We start from the raw sequence: 24,679 nt of genomic DNA, 5'->3' as shown, positions 1-24,679 counted from the left end.
GAATGTTGTTTTGTTTGAGTCTGCTGGCTATTTTTAATAGTAAGGAGAAATTTGAACATATGGTTAAATACAGTCACTGAGTTCAGGTTAGATCACACTTCTTTAAGTAAGTGGCATCCAAAATAAGAATATTTCAAATGGGAATGTTTTCCAAGAACCGTGTTTGTGTTTGTGGCGCTATGAATGTAGTACCATACAGTTGCCTAAAAAAAAAAGAAGTAATAAATAGTCTTTTACCACAAAACAAAAATTTTTACCACAAAACTAAATTCTAAGTCCATGTTGCTTTGTCTGGGATCTATTACTGAACTTCAGTTCATTAGCATTTTGAAAAATAATCAAATTTGAATTAGAATGAAAGTAGTGAAGGTCTGTCACCACTGAAATACAAGCAGACTATCCATTTAACCAATGACACAAGTAATTACATTCTTGTGCCTTTTGGCTTTCTGTAGTTTTCCTAAATCATTGTTTTAGAATGTGTGTGTGTGTGTGTGGGTGGGCGTGTGTGTGTGTGTGTGTGTGTGTGTGTGAGAGCTGTGTGTATTGGGTAGACTTTTGCATCCATCAACAATTACTAACGATGGCAATTTATCATTTCTATCCTACCTGCTGCTTCAGTTAAGTCATACTCAAAATAAAACAATGTTATGTTCCTCGATGACTAGCTTTTGGTAAACATGTTTGGACTGTGATTAGCGTAGGGCTAAACAATGAAACCCCAGGATGCTAAGCTAATCTGCTTCATCATCTATTCATCCATATTCTCCCTCTCCATTCTGCCTGTTCGGAGTGCCAGGTTCTCCTAAAGCTCCTCAAACACAGTGGAAAGCTGAGACGTTGCCAAGCCCTCCCCTTGCAGACCTCCCATGCGCATGTATGAAATGACTCGTCCGAGGCCATATTTCGTCAAAGACTCGACTCGCTTGCGTTACCTGGGAGTTTCCCTCCTTGAATCCCTCCTGACGAGACCGAGTCAAACCACAGGCTTGACTTAGTTCAGTCGCCCGGAAATCAGCCGTTGTGTCAGGGCAACTCTACCGCAATGTGGAACACCAGCCGCGCGCCAGCGGTAATGTAGTGAGGAAGAGCCATGTGCATTAGCCATGCTAATCTCATTAGCGGGGGGGCCATGATTGAATCCTGCAAAGAATCTTGCCACCGCTGCCAGGAAAGACAAGGGGCTTGTATATTATTAAAGGGTTGACACTGTTATAGAGGGAGACGGAAAGGAGGGGTGAAAAAAAGAAGGAAAAACGTGACGAGAAAAATCAGAGTGGAAGATGGAGCAACTATGGATGTGGATGAAAAGCGTCAGGGAGATGGAAGAGTTGGTTTTAGTGCATGCTTAAGAAGATCACTTTTGAAACGCCAGGAATGAAAAGACTCTGGATGGATTATAACCGCTAATAGAGAATAGACTAGTTGATCTACTTTGAAATTAGCAGTTTTGACTAATTAACAAATGAACTTTACTTTAGAAATTGGCAATATATTATACATTTTCTCAAATTAGTCAGTTGTAATGCTGCTAACAATGCCATAAATGATGCTACTAACAAGATTAACAGGATCAATTTCATTTTTAAGTGGCAGTATGATGTATTTTTCAGGCATACAGAGCCATTTTATTGCACAACCAAGTAACTATGTAAGTGTCAGTTGTTATAAAAATGCTACATATATCAAACATGACAAAAGAAACTTGACTACAAGATTGAGCCTCTGTCTCTTTAAGACGCTCCTGTATTTTCTGAAACTCTGCCTTCTGGAAGTTATCACAACATGGCTCCTCTATAAACCCTCTGATGCGTAAGTGGGTCCTTTTGGACCCGGTGAGGTCGTCTTTTTGCAATATCTTTGTAATGAAAAGTTTTCATCACTTCATATTTCAGGTATTCCTCAAAACATTTGTTACTGATATCGTGCAATTAAAAACGGCATTAGTATCAGACGGATGTAGCGACCACCTAGTGCTTCATCTGACTCTGAGTGATCAGAAAAATAAACAACAGGTCAGAATCACTATGACCTTTCTCTGGCATCCCATGAGAGCATACATCCAAGAGTTTGTCTTTTTAGCAAAGCAGCAACACATGGCTCCTTTGTACAGAGCTTTGGCCCCACAAACTAAAAGTTAACCTTCTCTCCTCATCGACATTTCATCCACATCTCTGTTCTTTCTGGGGTTTTTTTTCTCTACCCTCCACCAGCTTTCATTTTACTGTCCTTTGATGTCTTCACTCTGTCCGCGTTCAACAGGCTTCTGTCTCGTCTGCTTCCTTCATCGTATTTGACGCAGATTTAGTCGTTTATAACCCACAAGGTTTTAGATGATCTGATTATAAGCGTTGCTCATAGCGTGTGATTTATTGGTGCGTAAACAACAAATTCACTTGTTGAGGGGATTCGGTGTTAGTTTGCTTGGTGTTTTCAGTGTTTGTGGATCTCTTTAAATTCTAAGTCAATTTAATGACAAGAAATTATACCTCTTAAACGATGTTTCCCCATTATTCATCTGTTGTTCATCATTGTTGTTAAAGAAGAAATAATTACCTACAAAACGGATGCGTTCTCACCTTACAATACATGCCATTTTATAGAAGCTGAAGCTGGTTACTATTTGAAAAATGTCCACAGTGTTATGGTTTTTAAACGTCTTGAGTTTGATGAGCATTGGCTCTTTGATGTGGATGGGAAATGCGATGTACTCCATCCTGAGACGGTAGAGCGCTAAGAATCTGACCCATTTTGTCCCAATACACACACACTGTACAATACACTTAGCCAACATCTGCTAAGTGTGTATTAACAGATGTTGGTTGTCTATAACTGCAACTCTTAGAACGCATTCATGAGCACATGAACATCGGCAGCCATTTTATGGTTTGCAAATTTTAAAATCTCAGTTTTGCCTTCAAACCATGACGACTTTGATTGATTTCGGAATATCTTTTTCTCTTTTCTTTTGTTAAAAAAGTCCCCATCTCTATCTTTGTTTTTTGTTTTTTTTTACAGCAGTATATCCCCACATCCCTCCATTGTCACTTCTTCTCGCCCCTTCCTCTCTCGGAGCATGTCCACTTGAACGTTTATTTGGCTTATCGATGTTGTCAGAGGCAACACTCAAAATTGCTTTCATGCCAGAATCATGACACAGCAGCCAATAAAATAGTCCCAGTGGGCTGGAGCCGCAGCACAAAACAAGCCTCAGTCTAATCTCTTTAATGCCTCCTCGTGACACAAAGCGTATATTTACTCACCGAGTTTGTGTTCTTCCACAGTCACCACAGCATTTTTTCTTTTAATTGAACTTATTTGACATAAATATTTTTTCCTGTGTCCAGGATTCTCCCTCCCTCCAGCATTCCCCTTTTCTTCACCTGCATCTTAGTTTTAATGTTGGGATTACTTGCTTTTTGCTTTGTAATTTTTTTGGAGCCCTATCTGCTTGACTTGAATTTTCTTTTAATTTTATTTTATTTTTTTTACAATTTTTGTGAAATTTCTGTGGACATGTGATGATCCACCGGCCCATTCATCCAAATCCCGTGACAACAATAAGTAAATTATACTTGTATGTATGTAAATTTTAGCCATGTTGCACTTTTGCCTTTATAAAAAATCAAAAAGGGCTTCAGACAAAACTGAAACATTAAACATGATTTAAATTAAACATTGAACAAAAAATGTCATGCAGATAATTAAACACAAACTCAATGATAAAACTTTAGAATTTACTTTCTCCTTTACATTTTTATGTTTGTTTTATTTTAGTTTTTTCATAATTTTTTTTATTACAGGCTTGATTTTCTCTTTTTGCTTTTTCTATTTTACCATTTTTACTTAAACCGCTGCTTCTACGGTTAGTCTTTCATTTTAAAAAGCATTGAAATTTTCTCTTTATTCTCTTCTGACCTGATATATGTATTTTCTATAATTTACCTTTTTTACTCTGGCTGGTTGGTGATTCATTCAGTCATTAAGCCACATTTCAGCAAAATGACTGAAAAAGTGCTCTGATTTCCTCTTATTCTTTTCCTTTATTCCAGCCTGATTGGTCAAATAACTTCTTCCCTCTCATCAGGTTGTCATCATTGAACATATTCTTGTGCTCTGTACTCACTTTTCTTTTCTGTTTTGTTCAACTTTGGACAAAAAGCCAGGAGAATGTCTTGTACTCAGTTTCACTCACGTTCTCGTTGCAAATTGGAAAATTGATCAGAGTTAGTGCGCAACATTGTGTTGGACTCTTTAATACAAGAATTAGCTTCGTAAAAAGTTACTTATGGCAGGACATTTTAACTTAAAATCAGTTGAAATGATCATCTGTAATCGATGTGTGTAATTCCGTTGTCAGCTTGGGGAAGCAGATTTTCTGTTGGCTGTTTGATTTGCTTTTGCCTGGCGTAACACAGTCAGTGCAGCCAGTGTTTATATCCGTCGCTGGTCGGATATTTACTAAAATTATAGTTCAGCGTAGGGAATTATTTTTGTTCAACAAGTCATACCCATTTTTTAAACATAAATTACAAAATCACACACTAATTTTCACTGACCATCATGCGCCTGCCACCTTTTGTTCGAACCCACAGACATGGCTCAATTTATTTTTTAAGCTGTGACCAAGTAAATCGCTCTGAAAAGAAAGACATGAGACAATATTTTGACCGCTCAGTGATTTGTAAAAGCGTGGCCGAGTACGTCTTTAGTTCCTTTTAACTGGAATTACAAAACAGAAAAGAAAAAAAAAACAAACTTGACCATTATCGTTATTTGTAACTTATTTTGGATTTCCTTTATGATGAATAGTTCTCTTTTCAGTTACTTTGCACTCTTGATTTCTGGCTCTAAGCTCTGATGTCACAGATTTGTTGGTTTTTCACCAACAATAAAAGCGTTTATGCTCTGCTGAATTCCCCCGGGGGGGAAACGTCTGAAGGCTGCTGATGGAGCTGCGCTGCGCTTTTGAACTTGTTTATGCGCTTTAGCAGCACTTCAGGCTAAAATGTTGCATCTGCAACACGTCAGATCACTTACATCTCGACAGCAAAGTTATTGAAATAAACCAGGCGGTTTGGCATGCGAGACAGAAAGACAGGACTGCACCAAAACCATTTCAGGTATAGAATTATAAAGGTCAAAATGAATGCTTACCGATACTTATTTACATGTCATCTAAGAGGTGGCAAAAAGATATTTTGATCAGTCATTTTCTCACGTTGTTCATATAAGTCACATGTGTCAAAGTCAAGGGCCAAATCTGGCCCACCGTAGCTTTTTATGTGGCCCTCTAGACTCCAAACTACATCAATGAATCCCTCCAGTTGTTCACAAATCTCCAAAGTTCACACAAAATAAACAGCTTCCCACATTTTCTCCGATTTTACTGCAAATTTCTCTCAAAATTGGTCAAAAACATTGGGTTTAAAATCGCATTTAACATCATACATTAGCTCAAATATCGTAAACGTTCCTTGCAAATATTTCTAAATTAGCACAGAAAAATCTGTGACTTGGATTGCAAAAAAAAGAAGGAAAAAAACAATCAAAATCCTGGAGGGACAACAACTTATTCATATTTTAACAGTTTAATGAGTTTTATTAATACATTCTAGCTCAACCGGCCCTTTAAGAACATTCAGATTTTTGATGTGACAAAATGAACCTGAGTTTGACACCAAGATATAAGTAATATAAGTAGCTATCACTCAAATGGATTACTAGGCATTTAACCTTATTGCTAACAATCATGCTATTCATTTTGAGATGCACTAAACTCAAAACGACATCAAATTACATGCAATTCCATATTTACTATTAAAATGTTACTTTTCTTTGATGCAATTGGAGCTATTCATTTATGGAACGAACAACCTTTTGAATAAAATTTTACTGGTTCATTGTGGGGAATAAGTCTACGTACAGCCTCCTTGTTGCTGATTTCTCCAAGAAACTAAATATCCGCCTGGCCGAAGCCAACTTTTGTAGGGGGGGGGGGAACTTGTGGGACAAACAAAAAGGGATGAAAGGGCAAACATTTCTGAAGTTGCTCGGACAGAGGCAGGGAGAGGGGGATGAGGGACGGAGAGGTGTCCAGTAAATTGGTAAGGAAGATCAGCCAACCAGATCTAATATGGTGTTTGAGTCTGGAGGCTCACCCGGCACAGCCTATCTCATCTGAACGCTGCATTACTGTGGTGTGTGTGTGTGTGTGTCTGTGTGTTGCCACGTGTGGACAAGCTGTCAGACCCACATAACACACAGAAACCGTAGCAAAAAGTAATTTGTTTGGGATCTTTATACATTTCCTGTCTTCCTCTGTGTTTTTTTTAAACCCAAACAATCAATGAAAAGATTCAGTTTTTCGTGCAATCTGAATTTACCTCTGATGTGGACGTGGTTGTTTTCTTCCTTCGACCCTGCCATGCTAAAGAGAAAAAAATCTGATTTTAAATGACACAGCAGGCAGCAGGCAATTCATGTGAGCTGTTATTTTATTTATTTTTAGGTTTGTCTGGCGCTAGTGGCGCTTATTTGCAGATCGGATAGAAAATTGGAAGAGAATGAAGGGGGAAAGACGTGCAGGAAATATTTTACATTTTCGGTTAGCCAAATATTATTGTGTGTACTTGTGCCAATAGAGGGCTTAAAAGAAACTAAGATGACAAAATAACTTAAATGGGGCTCATAGGTAGTTAGCAGACAGGGGTAAAGAATCCAAAAATTACACTCATGCAAGAGTAGCACTACTTCAACTTATTTCTGCCCAGGTAATGGTGAGTTCACACCAAACGTGTTACACGCCTGAAAAACACATCTGACGTTTCGAGTTCGAAGCCTGATGCTCAAAACGTGTTTGGTGTGAACGCACCGTCAGAGTAAAAAGTAGCCGTCCAAGAAATTACTAAAGTAAGCCTAAAACAGTATTTGGTAAAAAATCAAATCAAATCTACTCAAGTACTCAGTAACTGATCACATTTTTAATGGTTTAATATTTAAAAACTACATAATCAGATGGACCAAAATATAATCTTAATTGGAAATTTTGATATTTTACGGACTAAAATGACAATAATTCATTTACGTAACAAAAAATAAAGTCAGGCAAAAGAAAATGTTTCCAAATCAGTTTCATTCAATAAAAAAACTTATGAGACTTTAGCAAAAACTGCAGGTGTGTGTCTGAGTCTGGTGACCTTTTGGTTAAAACATGTTTGTTGTCCATTCAGTGGGTAGAGAATCCAGAAACTTTACTCAAGTAAGAGTAGAAATACGTCACAATAGAATTACACAAGTAAAAGTAAACAGTACAGAGTAGTAAAAATACTCCAAAATGTAATTTCTTTTTCCCAAAAAAGTTACTCAAGTAAATGTAATTGAGTAAATGTAACTATTTACAACCCAACTCCTGTAGTTAGTATCTTGTGTTTGAAATTTCTTCAGCGAGCAAATGGTGACGACGTTTCCAGAGAGTCAAGTGGAGAAAGGAAAATTCTAAAGTTATCCTAGCAGTTCAGAGGAACAATGTTTTCCAAACCTTTACATCGCCTTTCCAATATCTGTTCATTTACACTGAAGTTTTGAAAATGCGTCTTGGTCTACCATCCATTAACAGTTCTTTTTCTTAGGAGTAAATAGTAAAATCAAACTAATCTCATCTAATCCAAATTCAACACTATGCACTTTCTGCCAGTGACTACTCATTGACTTACTCAATCAATTACTTGCATTAGGTCTGATTGGGACAGAACAGCTCATAAATCTGGATCGTTGACAAAAACGTTTCATTGCATGTTAGAAATATAGATAAATCAATAAAAATACCCAATAGGTCAGAGGAAATAAAATAGCTTTGAACAATCAAGGATAATTGAAGCAGATAGTTTGTATATTTTGCCAATAACCCTAATTTGTAACAGAGGTTGGATAATTTCAGCATTGACTGTGCTTGGATAAGTTGGTGAGTTTATTTTGAAGCTGGGTTTATGTCGGATTCATGCTGATTCATATGAGAAAGAAAATGGCGTGAAATCCTGATTCTCAGCACAGAAACTGAAAACACACCTTAACCTTCCAAAAAATGGAAATGGATATAACAAGGCATCAAGAGAGAGTTATTGCAAATCCACGGGATTAATACAAACCGGGCTCGTCCAAAGAGAACAGGTACAAATATAATTCAGATACAACAGCGAACACGGGAAAACAGGCTTCCTTAAATTATACATCACCAACTTTTAGTGGATGTCCAATATCTCCCTCCATTTTCTTCCCCCCTTTCTTGCTCCTTTCTGTTAGGTTTCATCAGATGGCCCTTGCCGGTTCTGGTCTCTTGCTTTCAGATTACACTACTCCCCAAAGGCTGAGCCTTGCTTTATCATCCTCTGTGTTTATCGCCTACTCTTGTCTGTTTTCTGCCCTCATGGGGGCAAAAGTCTTTGTCCTTTTATCTCCGTCTCCCGTCTTCTCCTCTTTTTTTTTCCTGCTTCTTCCAAACTCCCGACACCCACTCAAAAACTGTACGATTTTGGGGGTTGATGTGTAGCGAGACGTGGAGCATTAACAGATTTCAGGTCTCTGTGCAGTAAGGTACTCTAATTACTACAGAGCATGCTGCTAACTAGACCAAAAAAACAAATCTATTGCCTTTCAAAGTATCTTCTTTCATTGTTGTCGCTGTGTTATTCACTACTGCCAGGTAAGGGCAGCAACTGTCGATTATTTTAGTAATTGATTAATCGATTATTGTGATGATTAATCGATTAAAAAGATTAGGATATTTGGCAGACTTTTTATTGAACTACTTAAGCATTTTCTAGGGAATATTAGAAACACATTAAAAGATGGAAAAACAAATAATTCAATTCCTTTTTTAACAAGAATACATAATAATATATATTGTACAGTTTTGGCTTGATTATTGCTCTGAATATGCTGTTTTTTTCAGCAAATTGCCTTTTTTTTAAGTTTGCCTACTCCATTTAACATTTAATCAATTATTAAATTAGTTGACATTTATTTCAATAATCGAATAATCACGATTAATCAGAATTAATCACAATTACTCCAATTAATCCCATCAATTGTTTATGCCAGACACTATAAAAGTTGTAGCCTGGGCTACCCTTCAGACTGCATCACATGGTATAAATCTGAAAAATATGATCCAGGTTTTAAATTTATTATTCAGTAGTGTTAGAAAAACACAACAAAAATCAGAGGTATGTTTAACCAACCTATCTTATTATGGACAACAGAGTAAGAAACCAAATTCTGACTATGTTTCCTCAGCAGAGTCGGTGTACATGAACTTAATCAGGAAATAGATTTTCTGTCAATGGTTTTAAATTTTTATATATATATCTGCTTTAGAAATCTCAAGAGGGTGAAGCCATTTTCTACTACCTGTGAAAAAAGCTTAAACAGGTACAGACCGGATGCCTCAGGAATCTTTTGGATTAATGACTTCCTGAGCCTGCGTGACAGACGGCTTTCTGAGAGGGGCAATGCAAAGTTTCGTACTCTTGACAAAATAGTTTCTTCCACTTCTCGAAGCTTAATTTTCTACTTGTTCTCAGCAGAAAATATTAGAATGTGTGCACCGTTTCAGTCGACTGATTGTGTGGGGACAACACGTTATTTCTGGTGTTCAGCACTGCAAATGCTGAGATCTATTAACGATCGGGCTGTGCAGTGGTGGCGTCGAGTGTCGGGTTTTCATGCCTTCTCCATAAACTTACAGGTTTCCTGAGGGTAATCAGATTTCATCTCGGTTTAAATACATATCGAGATCGATTGGCTCTAAATTGCTTTTGGATGTGAGAGCACACACGGCGGCGGGGCTCTGAGTCGGCCCAGTGATGGACTGTCAAGGTTCCAGGTCAAGTTAAAAAAGGGCTTTGTCCATTAAGTCTATAGAAGGTCTCAAGGGGAATTACATTTGTCACAGTGCAGCCGCTGAGTGGGAACCTTATCAGTCGTCCAAATGACTGAGATGCATTTCCAGGCATATTGTAGGAGGATATATGGAGAAATAATCCATGGTTAAAGCCAGGTGGCTCATCCGTCGGCTGGAATTAGGAGATCGGCGCTAAAACGTTTTTGAGAAGCTGTTTAGCAGAAGACTTTTGTTTTCTTTTTTTTTACATTTCATCACCCACAAATTTAGATCAATCAACATATTTACTTATTTACATCATAGACCATCACAAAGCACATAACTGAAGAAAAATTTGAAAACTGTGGCGCGCATACGAACATGTTCAACCACTTTCAGTCTGATGAGTCTGCCTCGAAACTCCACTGCAAACGGTTGCTTTGGGACCAAATTAACAGAGCGCTAATATGTTGTCCTCTACTGTTGTGTGTTTATCCATGTGAGGGAGTGTAATTGTTTTGTTTTATTGATCTGTACAGCACTTTGAGCTGCTTCTAGTATGATGGGTGCTTTGTAAATAAAATTGATTGATTGATTGATGGATTGATTGAAGACAACAGAGGCGTTTTAGAGAACATTAGTGGTAATAGTGTAGTAATAATAATAATAATGAAAGAATGGCAAGTAGCTATTGAGATGATATGATTGCTGATTTTCAAGGACAAAGTTTGGAGAGGTAAAAAGTGGGCTTGAAACAATTTGTCGGATTAATCAAGATTAATCGACTATGGAGATAATCGTCAACTAATTTTGTAATCGATTAATTGTTAACTTGAGTATACAGGCTCAAAAAAAGGCTATTTGTTAAGCATATTCAGAGTAGTGATTAAGCCAAAAGTATGCAGAAACATATATAGCTTTTAAGATAAAAATATCTTTGTCTGTAAATGTTTTGCCAAAGCTCCTAAAGCGGATTAGCTGTAGCTTCACTTGGTTCAGATTTACTAAAGGAATGGGATGCTATTTCATTTTTGGCTAATGTTAATTTTCTTATTGAAAAAAAGAACGATATTACTAATTTATCTGCATCTTTTAATGGATTTCTATTACTGCAAAATAATAAGTGGTAAATGGAAAATCTGTAGATTGTGTCATTTTTTGAATCTAATTAATCACCAGAATTACTCATAGATTAATCCAGTGGTTCCCAAAGATTTTCTATGGATTACAATAAAATCCCCCCCAAAAAAGAAACAAAACTCAACTGGGCACACGCATCGTTCAACCAGACATAAACCTATACACATATTTTGTTTTCAAAATCCACTGAAGTTTATTTCACACTTCCAGTTGCAACAAAACGAACTACAAACCATCTTTACAGTGAAACACTTTTGTGTAACTTTTTTTTAAATGTATTTATCCATACCTCTTCCCTCGCCCCCCCTGCAGTGGCACTGCGCACAGTGCCACACTTTGGGAACTACTGGATTAATCGATTAATAATTGCTGGTTGCAGCCCTGGTAAGAAGACGTTTTCAAAGCCTTTTCCAAAGATGTATGAAAACATCCAAATTCTCTAATAATCTAATTTCATTAGATAAGAATCGATTTTCTTTGTGTTGTTGATAGTTCATAAACCTGGGAACATTTGTGTTCCTCAAAATGTGTGAAAATCATTGTGTCTAGATGTGAAATTTCTGAGTGTTCTTCTCGGTTACCACACTGGGGTAAATGTGTTTCCAAACCTTCACCGCTGGAAAACATTTGTTTTAGGCTCCAAGTTTAATAACCGATGATTGCTGCCCTGCAGGAGGAGGGAGGGAAAAAAAAGATTCTCTGCTTCTCTCTGTAATGGGGACCGCAGGGACCGGTGAAGGAAAGCGGAGAGGAAAGGAGCAGCTATGGGGATTCTGAGAACAAGACTTAATGGAAGACAGAGGGAGACAATGATAGAGACAGAGGGAGAGTGGCCAGATAATAGATGAACGAATTCAGATGGAAAAAGCCAAAACAGAACAGAAACTGAACAGAAGGGAGGAGGAGGAAGGACTGGTGAAAGACTTGAATTGGGCACAAGAGAGTAAATCATTGTGGACTGAAAAGCAGCAGGTTGGAGTTTAGTTACAGGTTTGTCCAAGTCTGCAATGTGAAGATTACTTTGTGACTTAGACATCTGCACTGCCTAAATGTCCGTCTTCATTTTGTAACTGAACAGAAATCAGTACTGCTAAATGGGAAGTTCATCCACTGGACTGGAGGCACATTTAGATGTCTTTTGTTTTCATATGGTTTCATATCTAAAAAAAATAAATGAATCACTGTTACGATTAATAGATGACTAGAGAAATAAAGGGCAGTACAGCCAAGATTTGACCTTCTTGCCTTGGAACCAGTGAGATAAACACCATGGGAACATAGAAAAACATCCATGTGGAGACAAATCTAATTTACAACCCTAAACCCTTTTAGACTCAGTCAATTATATACTAAAACAGATAAGTAGAGCAGATAAGACCAGGGCACGGCATTTCCACGTAAAACGATGTAGTACATTAATCGCAATTTCAATTTTGACCTTTAAAATTGTCTAGTGCCCTGTGATGAACTGGTCATGCCCAGGATGTACCTCGCCTATCACCCAATGACTGCCAGAGAAAGATACCAGCGTCCGACAACCCTGTAACGCTAGGCGGCTAATAGCACATGTTGTCTAGTAACACCTAGCTGAAGGTTTACGTTAGTTGGTCTACAAACAGCTTCTTCATGTTGCAAGTAGGCAGCAAATATTAGGAATACGTCTAATTCTTATATCCTGTCACATTGTTGCGCACTAGGATTTCTTTTCAACGTTGCTGGGATGCCTTAAAAAGTTATCAGGCTTGATACTTTTGGACTTATTAAAGAATTTCCCACAGTTAATAAAAATAATGTACATTGCACATGGGCGATATTGCTGAAAAATGTATCACGATATAAGCGTTTCATATCGGTCAATACTGATAATTATTGATTTGTTTTTTGTTTTAAGTATCTGGAATACTGCCAAACTGGAGACGTGTACTTTCCTTTCTTAGCTGGCTCTGAAGTATTTGCTCTGCCTACATCCCCCACAATGCCTTGCGGTCCTAAATCAGAAACCTGTGAAATTAGTGAACATTCTGTCTGATGTATTTTCTATTGATATTGTTCACCTCTCTATCGCCATGTGTATTGTTATTGAGTTATTGCGGATATACACAACTACAACAAAAAAGTAACACTACACAACATAATGTCACATCAATGACTCGTCAATGACTTATCTCACCTTGGGAGGTTGAATAACTGAAACTGAATGTGAAAAAGCATCAGTGACTTGGGGCCGCTTTAGATTTTATTCTTAGGTGGTCAGTTAAATTGTTGATATGAAATTTAAAAAAAATACAGAAACAAATTGAGACTCTGATTTCACAGAAATGTGATATACCTGGGTGTGACACAGCAGGACACTGTGGACACCATCACCTTCAACAGCAACAAAAATACATCAACAACATGACAGGACTTCATTCAAAATATGCATTTTTCAAAAACATACAGCATGCATGGTGAGAAACGAAAGCTTTAGACTGTCTAATTCTGGGTAACACTGATAAGCTAGTCATAATAAATACTTAGCCAAAATGTTTGAGAGAGCAGGACTAATATACATGCAATTGGCAAAGCACCACTTACTGCATCACTAGCGTACGGTTTTTCAGCCAACATAACAACAAAGGCATCTTAAAAACGTGGGACTCTAGTATCCAGAAATAACCCACAGAAAACAGAAGTGACTTCATACTCTAGAAGCATGAAACATAATGAAGGACTCTGAACGGCTGTCAGAAAGCAAAAGGAAAGGTTTGGCCACACTGAGACCTGGATAATTAGCTGGGACGAGCGTGAGTCTTCTTTTAAATCACCATGCCATGACTTATTAGCCCGATATAGCTCCCTTTAGCTCCCACAGTTTAAATTATTCCACTTTACATTCTTAATATGGCTTTGAATCGCATTTTGTTCCCAGTAGGTACTAGACTCATAAATTCTTGGGATCACTTCCAGACTTTTGGTCTTAGTTTAAATTGAGACCAATTGTTAAAGACAGGACAAATTTGCCAGGCAGACCCTTGTACACTTTCATGATAAATTGACGTAAAGTATATGCCTTGGTGCTTTCTAAAGCATTGTACTTGCAAATAAACAGATAAGCAGACAAACAGCTGCTTTCTTGTGAAGCTCATGCTTTGGACTGACAAAATAGTCCAACTTGTAAGACTTGCCGCTGTCCTTTGTTTCAACTTTTGATCATAAAACCAAATGTAATCACATAAAACAAACAAGCGTTGCTCTCTTAATAGGTGAGCTTGTAAACACAGTAATAAATCTACATAGGCTGATCCTTTATTTGAAGAATCCACTTAATGGAGGAAAGCTTGTAAAGAGCGTGTTGGGCGCCATAAAAGAAAGTTGGTATTCAGGATTTAGAGTCAGGTTTGGAGGCAATTGCTATGTGAAATTTAATGAGACACGTAGTCTCGGCCCTGTTTTCAGCCACTAATTGTCCCACCAGCGTTTTGGTGTGTTCAAAGACTTCAGGTCCCGACTGAGACTTGGTCTGATGCGTTAAATTTAAAGTCTCTCTTTTTTTTTTACGCTCCTCCCTACAAGGATTCAAGAAAAACAATACACTCCTTGTCGTATGAAGAACACAGCTAGAAGGTACTATCTCCACCAAAGAAAAAAAAAAAACTTAATTAAACAACTCTGCGTTTGAGTTGTGAACAGTAACAATTTCCTGAAGTCAGTGTTTGAGCCGCTGAAATATGAACTCATTTCCTATTCTATAAACTCAAGAGTTGTATGATACTATTAGACATTTAGAAAAATTGGCCTAACTCGTCACAACACAAGTGCTACTGGCAGCTGTCATTCTAAAAGAGCTGCGTTGGATCATTATAAATTTAAACGTGATTAAATATTATTTCTATCATATCGCTTAATGTGACACCTGTCAGTTGATTTTAATAATAATAAAAAAAGAGTCACTGACGGTTCTTTTTTTTTTCATTTGGTTTAATGCAAATGCATCAGTAGAAAAGCTGACAGTAAGACCTTCTCTGGCATAACTTTGTTATTTAACGTTTGCACTGAATGTAGCCCACTCCCTTTAAACATGCACAGACAAGGTTGGAAAATAATTTGTAATCCTGACAGTTCTGACCCTGGCTTTTACCGTCAGAGTAATCTAATTTGAATGTCTTTACTTAAGCATGCACTTTTATGTACACATTTGGTTCTCATTTATTGGTTTTTGTCAAATAAAACCACCATTATACATATTTTAAAGCATTAATCCTGTTTTTCTGTGAGTGTATGTACTCTTCAAGTTTTGCCTATGAAATGTTAAACAGAAGTGCCAAGAGGTTTTACTTTAAGGCAAATATGAATGTTGTGACTATTTCAGCAATTAATAACTGTTAATGTATGTTTGTATGTTACACACCTTCACTGACTGGCAATCGTAATATTTGTTTTATACTCTGACCCTCCGAGTTTCCTTCTTAATAGTATTTTAATTTTATTAGTTGCCTTTTTAATTTCAACTGTGAATTTAAAAGGCGACTTTGTCTTTTTAATAGTAAAAACAGCAACTTTCAAAGGCAACGTTTTCAGCTTCCTTGTGTCGTTAGCCCTCGTGTTCACGTCTACTAGCTCGAAGCTTCACGTGCGCATATGACGGCGGTCACTCGGCTGGACCGTCGCTTCATCGAACCAGTTTCACAGGAAATGAACAAAGAGGGACATTTATGTTTTAATTAACGTTTAAAGCAAAATGACTTCCTTTAAACCGTCTTGAATATAAAAACTTGCAAAACTGAGAATCTTTAGGCATGTTTGGTTTGAGACAATAAAACGTTTTCTTTGACGTTTTTTGAAAACGTGCATACAGTGGAGGTTTTTGATTTGGGCTTAATGGGCAGTTGCCCAGGGCAATATCAGAAAAGGGCGAGGCACCCAAGCACTAGGAAATCTTATGTCAGCTGTTCACTGAACAAGTTTGCTGCTACTTGTTGCCCTTAGTTGCAACTTATCAACAAAAATATTTATTATTTTTAGTCTTTTATTTAGATAATCCCATCAGATTCGTGCAAAATTTCCATTAAGTTTTCAAGTGTTTCAGAAACTGCTGATTATTTATGAAACTTTGAAAAAAACACTTTCAAAAATATTTAGAAAAATACATTAATGACATCATAATTGGGGACGTCTGAACGTGCTGTTTTAGTTTTGACTAGCTTCGTTGACAGGTGAACAACTTTTACACAGCAAAAGTCTTTTCTAGGTTCCCATTAGATTTTGGTTTTCCTGAATATCCCAAACTGGCTACAATAGCTTTCCACATCACCAGAGCGCACACCCTGAAAAGCTCAAAGTAACGAATACAGACGAAACCAAATTTCCCAACAGTAATGGAAAAAAAGCAACAGAGGCAATAAGGTGAAAATCAGATCGTATTACCCGTCCTCCAGATCATTTTACAATCTTACATCAAGCCATCAGATTGAAGAACAAACAAATTTCAGACCTCCGGTATCCAATTGGGGCAGATTGCATAAACAGCCGTTCCCGAATGATCACGAATAAGATTTTCATTTTTATGATGTGCTGAGCAAGATCACTTCCTTATCTTTTCAAATTTGAATGAGACAAATAGAGTTGCTGCTGCTTTGCACTACAATGACTGCGTCCTTTTTGGTTTTGACAGGCAGGAGCATAATATCTGCATGTATACAAGTTTGGAATATGTCTGAGTCATTTATTATTCCCCATGTGTTGCACCTCCCTTGCTTTGAAATCTTCTTCGTCGGTGTAGATGACAGAAACTTTTTCTTCTTCTGCTTTCCACATAAATATTATCAAGTTATTTATCCAGTATTTTTTTATCTGTCCTTTTCACTAATTCAATCCCCCTTTACTTACTTTTTTCCGTCTGTCTTCCTTCCTTTCAAACATTCTTTTGCTAAGTGGAGAAACATCGGGACTTTACGGAGCTGCGTTTATTCGCTACAATTCATCCCCTCAAAGAGAAGTGTAGAATACCGTTGCAATGCTCATTTTAATGCAGGCTGTGCTGACAAAAAGATGCGACGTTGTCGTTATCTCTAAAGAAATGCATGCACACAAATTGCAAAACTATGTACAGAGGAGATGAAGTGGAAACCTTTAGTTATGCATAGGGGACAGGTGTGTGGGAAGTAAAGGGAGGCGGATACTTTAATGAAAAATATATTTTGGGAATCGCTTGTTTGAAACTTCTGCATTTAGCTAAAATAAGCAATTTAGTTGTGATTAAACCTACCGTAGTCCCCAGATCTGGCGGCACGGAAAGCATTAAGGAAGCATAGGACTTTATTTAGCGCTGTGCATTGGCGCACTGTGCCAGTGTGCTGGTTTTCATAAGGCAGAAAATGGCGACAAAAAGTAAGCACTCACCTCCAGGTGCCCATTGACGCATTCAGAGCAGCGATTTAAAAAGTTTAAAACAATTTAAAGTTCAACGAAACACAGCCAGAGGAGGACCCAGAATTACTTTGTCGCACCAAAACAAAAAAGTTTGTTTTGGTATGTGGCCTTTAAAGACGGCTAGCTGTACTTGGTGCTAGAGTGGCTAACACAAGTAGCAGTTTAGTCCAAAGCCTTTTCTGCTAAAATAAAATCTTTAGTGTATGTCAGATACAGACACATTGGATATTGATCTGTTTAGCTAACGTAAGACTGTGTAGCAGACAGGCTTCAAGGTGTAAAAGTTGTATCAGTTCTGCCATTATGCTGTACTTAGCTAACGGGAAGCTAAATGTGTTTGTGAGACGGCCACGCAGTTGACCACGTAGAATGGACATCAGCCAATGAAACGCGGCCCCTCTGGTAAGGTCCATTATGTAAAATGTACATGTTGTGATGACTTTCTGAAGGCGGAGTTTCAGAAAGAGAAGAAGTTTCTTAAAGAGACAGAGGCCAAATTTCAAGGTGTTAAATTATGAAGTCAAATTTCTTATGTCATATTTGATATATATATAATTTTTACAACAACTGAAGTTAACAATTCCTTGATAGTGCTATAAAATGACTATGTACCTGGAAAATATATAATACTGCCCCGTTAGAACAGCAACATATATAAAGGCTTTTCTGTAATCTTTAAATATTGTGACTGTACTTTGCCAGGGTTAAATATTGTGCAGTTTATGCTCCTGGATTAATCATTAATTAAAACAATCTATTCCATGATCAAATTACCTTTACTTAATACTCACCAGTACTGAGGATATTACAACATGCACACCTCTGTTAAGTTCTGCAGAGTAAATGAAGTGACTTTATCGGAGGACTGGATGTTCCTTATGGAAAAAAGTCTCTAAGTAATTTCAACCTGGGTATAAATCCGGTGATTTATACCCTCAGATACGGATGTAAAGCTGCTTTACCAACTATAAGATCCCTTGAACCCTGAGGTCCTTTGCTGCTGCACAGCCTGTGTAATGGTTCTGTGTGTGTGTGTGTGTGTTCTTCAATAGAGATAGTCTTCTGCTGTTCTTTAGCAGTTTAATTTGAAATATAATTTTATTCAATAATGCCTCTGTGGAAATCAGAGCAGAGGCTTGTTTTGCTTTTTTTTTTTTTTTTTTGCAATTGACTTGCTTACTTGAGGTTTAAAATAAAATCTGTTGCATTGATAAACATTTGGTTGGTGCTTTAGCTTATTTGGTAACATTTTATTTGAAGGGTTGTGCATATGACTGACATTATACTGTCATAAACATGATATAATACCGATCATGAACATGAAGGAGTCTTTATGAATGTCTGACTGTTTTCATGACGTGTCATTCGGTAAATAATGACGCTTTTAATGCAAAGTTTTAGTGCAAATTTGCATTAAAAGTGTCCTTATTTAATGAATGACAGAAATAAACATACTTGAAGACTCCTTCATGTTCATAACAAGTGTTAGGTTTATGACAGTGTCATGTCACTCTTATGCACACCCCTTCAAATAAAGTGTTGCCGCCTATTTTATTTGTTCAGTGTTGATCTTGCAGCAACATCACTTCCTGTTTGACTCTGGAGGTAGTTTGAGGTCAAAGTGACTGAAAATTCAGCATTTTTTTTCTTTCCATGTGTGTCCAATGATATTCAACTTTAGTAAGAACACAGGATTGTCTCTGCTGTGTTGCGCACTGAAAATAATTCAGCTCCCAATTTATAAATCACTTTTCTTTCCAAATGTTTTGTCGTTTCACATCTCAGTCTTTTTCGAAGGACCCACCTCTCACATCCTAATGCACCTCGGCTGCTTCCCCCCTTCTGCATCAAGACAAACATCACTATGGAAACCATCTCTGGCCTAAAAGGCACGTACCCGCTTTCAGGATGCTCCATTTCCCACCTGAAAAGTTTCTTCCTAATGACTACAGAGTGAGTGGAATACAAATTAGGGTCTAGCATTCAGTTTAAACGTATGTTAACGTTTTAATTTCGCTTGTGAAAAACATGGCAGGTGCAGAATTTTATCTTTCTCAGTGTCTGTAACACGTTTCATCCCACATTTTGCTCTTCTTTGCAGTTCTTATTTGAATTTATCTAGTCAGATAAATTCAACTGCTACCTTTTAGCCTTTAGCATCAGTCCATCCTATATATTCTCACCCACTGTCTTTTCCCTTCTGATACTTTGTTTGCACCTCTGAGATCTCCAATTACCACCTGTCTAAATGAATGGAGTCATCTGATGTGCCCAATTAGTGAAGGTAGAAGGTAAAGATCAACTGGGGCGTAAAATGAGGCAGAATTTGGGTGAGAGTTTGAGAGGAGTGGCTTTTCCTTCCATCCGTTGGAAACTGGATAATGCTTTCTAATGAAAATTCAATAAAAATGTAAATACATTGGTGCAAAACAAAAAGTAAATATGAATTTTTATTTGGAAGCACTACATGGACGCTTATTTCAAGTCTTTTGTGTACAAAGGCACCTGTAGTTATAGATCAGGATCTCGATTTTTTTTTTAAATAGATGTTTGAATCCTCACACAAAAAATATTTTCATATTTCATCCATTCTTTGGCCTTCTGCACAATGACTCCTGTCATATTTTAAGCCATCTTTTGCCTCCTTATCCTTTGCCGTCTATGCTCCTCTTCTTCAAACCATGTCCATATCCACAAAAAAAAAAAAAAGTTTTTTGTGAGAGAGCAAAATTTGTTACCAGGCAACTGGTCCACTTTGATGATGTCTATGCGCCAGATGTGTTTGTCTTTACGCACATCATTGAGGCAAGGCTACCAGATATATTGCTTGTTAGATTGAATACATGAGACGACGGTTTGACGATTGAGTTTGCGTGTGTGTGTGTGTGTTTAAATACGACTGTTGTTTCCTCTGATATTTCACTGAGGAAAGAACAGAGGTGACAACTAATTTGTTGCAATCACAAACAATGTGTTTTATTAAGATTTTGAGTGATAGATGTGGAGAATTAAACGTTCTCCATGCTGAGTTCTTGATATTTGAGGTCACAAAAGAGTCAGTGAGTTGAATTCATGGATTCCATTTATTAATACCAAAATACAGCTGACCTGCTACCTTTAATATCTAACAGACAAAATGGCCCCCCAGAAGGGGTTGTGATCTTCTTTGTTAGCCTCTAAGTTATGCCCCAAAAAGGCTGTTCCCTAGTGAATCCTTTCCTCCACCCATAGCTCTCATTTGATTTCCTAACATCTCCTTTCCTCTAGCTTTAGCTTAGCAACTAGCTAGCAGAGATAGAAGGAAAGCACAGAATTATTTATTCTCAACGTAGACCTGAGGTAAACACATTTTCTAATTCAAAGAGCCATTTTAATTAATAATAAAAAAAATACATATCCAACATTTAAAGTCTGTTTTTTGTTTTGTCTGAGAATTTAGAAACAATTTTATAGCAACTTTTAGGTAAAACCAATAAGAAAAAACATCAAACTTTTGTAACATATACAAATAATATATCAAAACATTCCCATATCTATACTACTGTTGGCCAATAATATTAAAAGCCACTGTGGGGAGAGGGAGAGGCTAAAAGGCCATGTGGTGCAAGGTGCAGATGTTGGACCAGCATAAGGTTGTGTTTAGTCGTTTAGTGGGAAAATAACTCAAAAATATTTTCAACCTTGGGAAACATGAAACATGATGCGCTCTGTTAGAACGTACACAGAGTTGATGGGGGGCCTACTAAAAGTTTGGATACATATTCGTATGGAGAGCAGATCTGTTCTGCAGCTCAACCACTTTTAATTAGTTTTCCCTGGTTGATTTGGCTCACACACTGTGAAAACACCACCGAGTGCTGAAGCTAATTAATGAAGGTAAATTTATGGAGCAGGAATGTCCGGACAGCACTGACTGCTGGCGATTAATTTAACAGGGCAAGTCTTTCTTTTTTTTTTTAGAATTTCATGACCAGCTGATCAGCAGCAAAGGACTACATTTGAGAAATGTTCTGTTTTGTGTAAATTTATGTGGTTTGCAGTTTGAAACATTTCTTCTATAATTAATAAACAACTGATATCAACAACTAAGTAAAAGAAAAAAAAGAGTTGTTCTTAAAACAGATCTTCTAAAGTATAACAAGCTAGCTTGCCAACTGTAAAAACCTTAACCAGGTGGGTCAAAAACGCGCATACATTACACATCCTTCTGACCGAGAGAACTTCTGAGTTTGTGCGCGATGCTGTGAAAAAACAGAAGAGAGAAATCCAAAATGTGTGTCCCTGAGTCGCCTCTCGTTCTACCACCTAAATGAAGTCCAGCAAGGATAACATTTATTGCTTCCAATGATTGCGCTAAAGCACACTGAGAATGCCACGGCACACTGGATCACTGACGAAAAATGAAAAGGTGTGGGTGAGGGTGGAAATCCAGGAAGTGAAGAAAGGAAGACAGTTAGGAGAGAAAGTGGTTCGGATGAAATCCGGGAGGAGGAGGGGAGGGTGGAGTAATAAGTCCGCCTGGCAAAGATTAATAAGAGAGGAATGACTGGGAGACATTATAACCCACATGAGAGGAGATGATGGTGGAGCTATAGGGGAGAAAGCACTTGTGTCAGAAATGATCAAAAGAGGCTATGTGAGACGTATGAAAGGATGCAGGAAGAAGACAAATTTTTGCTGAAAAACGCCACATCAGATACCTCTTTGTGTGAAGTCATTTTTACGACGCGCATTTTTGATCCATATTATCGGCTTTGTTTTTGTTTCGTATGATTGTGGGTCTGTTTGCTTCGCTCCGCATCTCCTCGTCTTCTAGCCTCCGTCTAAACTCTGCGTCGCTCTCAGATGAAAGTTGATTTTTTTTTTTTCCTCCCCCACCCTCACCGCCTTTCATGGCCGACCTTCCAGTTTTTTTTTTTTTGTTTTTTTTTTTTGAATTCATGCTTCCCTTCAGATAAGATCGGATTTAATGATTTAGGTCACATTCAATTAATTCAATCTGGAGAGACTCACACAGAGAAGAAAATAGCAGTTAAAAAGATTTAATGGTACAATTTCTTTGGCGCTCGGACCCGGCAGAAGACCGTGAGCCGAGGATCGCCGTGAGCAGGCGGTCTGCTCGGCGAGCTCGGGATAGTCTTCCCCCTGGGACCGAAACTGGTGGTGGAGCGGAGCTTGGAGAGGAAGAGGGACAAGGGATCCTGGACGACGACCCTCATGGTGAAGGTGGAGAAGGGGAGGAGGTGGGTCGAAGCACGGCTGACGAGCAGGAAGACCCCAGGGTAGCTCGGACTTTTGAAGGTGTCTTTGGACGACGATTGGCTGGAGTGGCGTGAAGCTCCGGTCCGGATTGGCTGCGGTCGGGCGTAGTGATTAGATGATGTGGTGAAGCTGGTCGAGTCTCCCAGTTTGAATTTTCGCCAAGGCTCCATTTCAATCTGGAGAGACTCACACAGAGAAGAAAATAGCAGTTAAAAAGATTTAATGGTACAATTTCTTTGGCGCTCGGACCCGGCAGAAGACCGTGAGCCGAGGATCGCCGTGAGCAGGCGGTCTGCTCGGCGAGCTCGGGATAGTCTTCCCCCCAAAAGAGGGAGCCGGGCCGAGGCCTGGCTGGCCTGCAGTCGGATGACTGATAGGCGCACCACGTTGGTTGGGGCCTGCAGTCTGACGAGACTGATAGGCGTCGGTTGGGCCTGCAGTCTGACGAGACTGATAGGCGTCGGTTGGGCCTGCAGTCTGACGAGACTGATAGGCGTCGGTTGGGCCTGCAGTCTGACGAGACTGATAGGCGTCGGTTGGGCCTGCAGTCTGACGAGACTGATAGGCGTCGGTTGGGCCTGCAGTCTGACGAGACTGATAGGCGTCGGTTGGGCCTGCAGTCTGACGAGACTGATAGGCGTCGGTTGGGGCCTGCAGTCTGACAAGACTGATAGGCGTCGGTTGGGGCCTGCAGCTCGGCGAGACTGATAGGCGTCAGTCGGGGCCTGCAGTCGACGGGACTGATAGGCGACGGTAGGGCCTGCAGCTTGGCGAGACTGATAGGCGTCGGTCGGGCCTGCAATCTGACAGGACTGATAGGCGTCGGTAGGGCCTGCAGTCTGACGGGACTGATAGGCGTCGGTAGGGCCTGCAGTCTGCCGAAACTGATAGGCGTCAGTCGGGCCTGCAGCCTGACGAGACTGATAGGCGTGGGTCGGGGCCTGCAGTCTGCCGAACTGATAGGCGTCAGTCAGGGCCTGCAGTCTGACGAGACTGATAGGCGATAGGGCCCGCACGCTGGCGGGACTGATGGCGAAGCAGCGTGATGGACTGCGAGGCCAAGCCGGCAGGGCTGAGGGCCTGTTGGGCCCTGCTAGCTTCCCTAGGTGTGAAATAAATGTTAGAGGTGACTGTAGCGGCCTCTCGGAATGAACAGCCAGATGCAGGGAGTTCCGAACGGGTGCAGTTTAATCTTGACCTTTCTTGTCAGACACCGTGAAAACTGTAGCATAAATAAAGGATACATAATGTATAAATAAACATAAATGTTCACAAAACACAATTGCGCACATTCCTACCTCATTCTGCTTTCCAAGAGCGCTATTTTACAAATTTTCTTTTTCTTCAGGCTCTAACGCTGACTCTGCGTGGTTAGCGAAACAGGAAGTGCCTAACACAAAATACGCAAAGAAGAAATCTACCGCTCTTCAAAATAAAGCACAAATCAACCACTAAGTATCACTGTGGGACCAATGAAACAAAAAGAAGAATTTCACCATTTAGTAGCTATTTACGGTGATTAGGGCTCCACCACCAGTAATTTGGAGAGATGCTCACCTGCAGACATTTCATGTGGAGCTTCGAGCACAGCTGAAAGATTTGGTAGGATATAGGATGAGAAGGCCGGGGATGACCAGCGGCCGAGCTGAAGGAGAGAAGCTGAAGGGACGCCTGACGATGGCGATGTGGCAACGCCTATTCTAAAAGAATGGCCCGAGAAGTGGCAAGGGGGAGGATCTCAGCTGAGATCAGTCTGAGGTGGCAGATGAAACGGGCAGCGGTTGTAGTGGTCAGGGAAGAATTTAGTATCGAGTTAGATAGTCTCTAACTGATTGAATACTTTAGATGCAGTGTGAACTCACTCCTTATCTGAAATCCATAGAAGGCTAGGAGGAAAGCGCATGAGTGGAGCTCTGATGTAGGGGACGAAGGCGCCGGATTGGTGTGCAGTGATAAGATTCCCAAGTGATGGGAATGAGATGGGTT

At 39.0% G+C, this 24,679-nt stretch overlaps 1 protein-coding gene across 2 annotated transcripts in view; it reads left to right on the top strand.

Annotated features, from left to right (window-relative positions):
- The window catches only part of LOC116720303 (protein phosphatase 1 regulatory subunit 29-like), a 199,969-nt gene that overhangs the window by 77,032 nt on the left and 98,258 nt on the right, over positions 1-24,679 (top strand). The window lies entirely within an intron of this gene.

Source organism: Xiphophorus hellerii, chromosome 5 (genome assembly GCF_003331165.1).
Source record: "Xiphophorus hellerii strain 12219 chromosome 5, Xiphophorus_hellerii-4.1, whole genome shotgun sequence".
Classification (NCBI taxonomy): domain Eukaryota; kingdom Metazoa; phylum Chordata; class Actinopteri; order Cyprinodontiformes; family Poeciliidae; genus Xiphophorus; species Xiphophorus hellerii.
The sequence above is the reverse complement of the archived record's forward strand: the minus strand, read 5'-3'. Positions and strand labels throughout refer to the sequence as shown.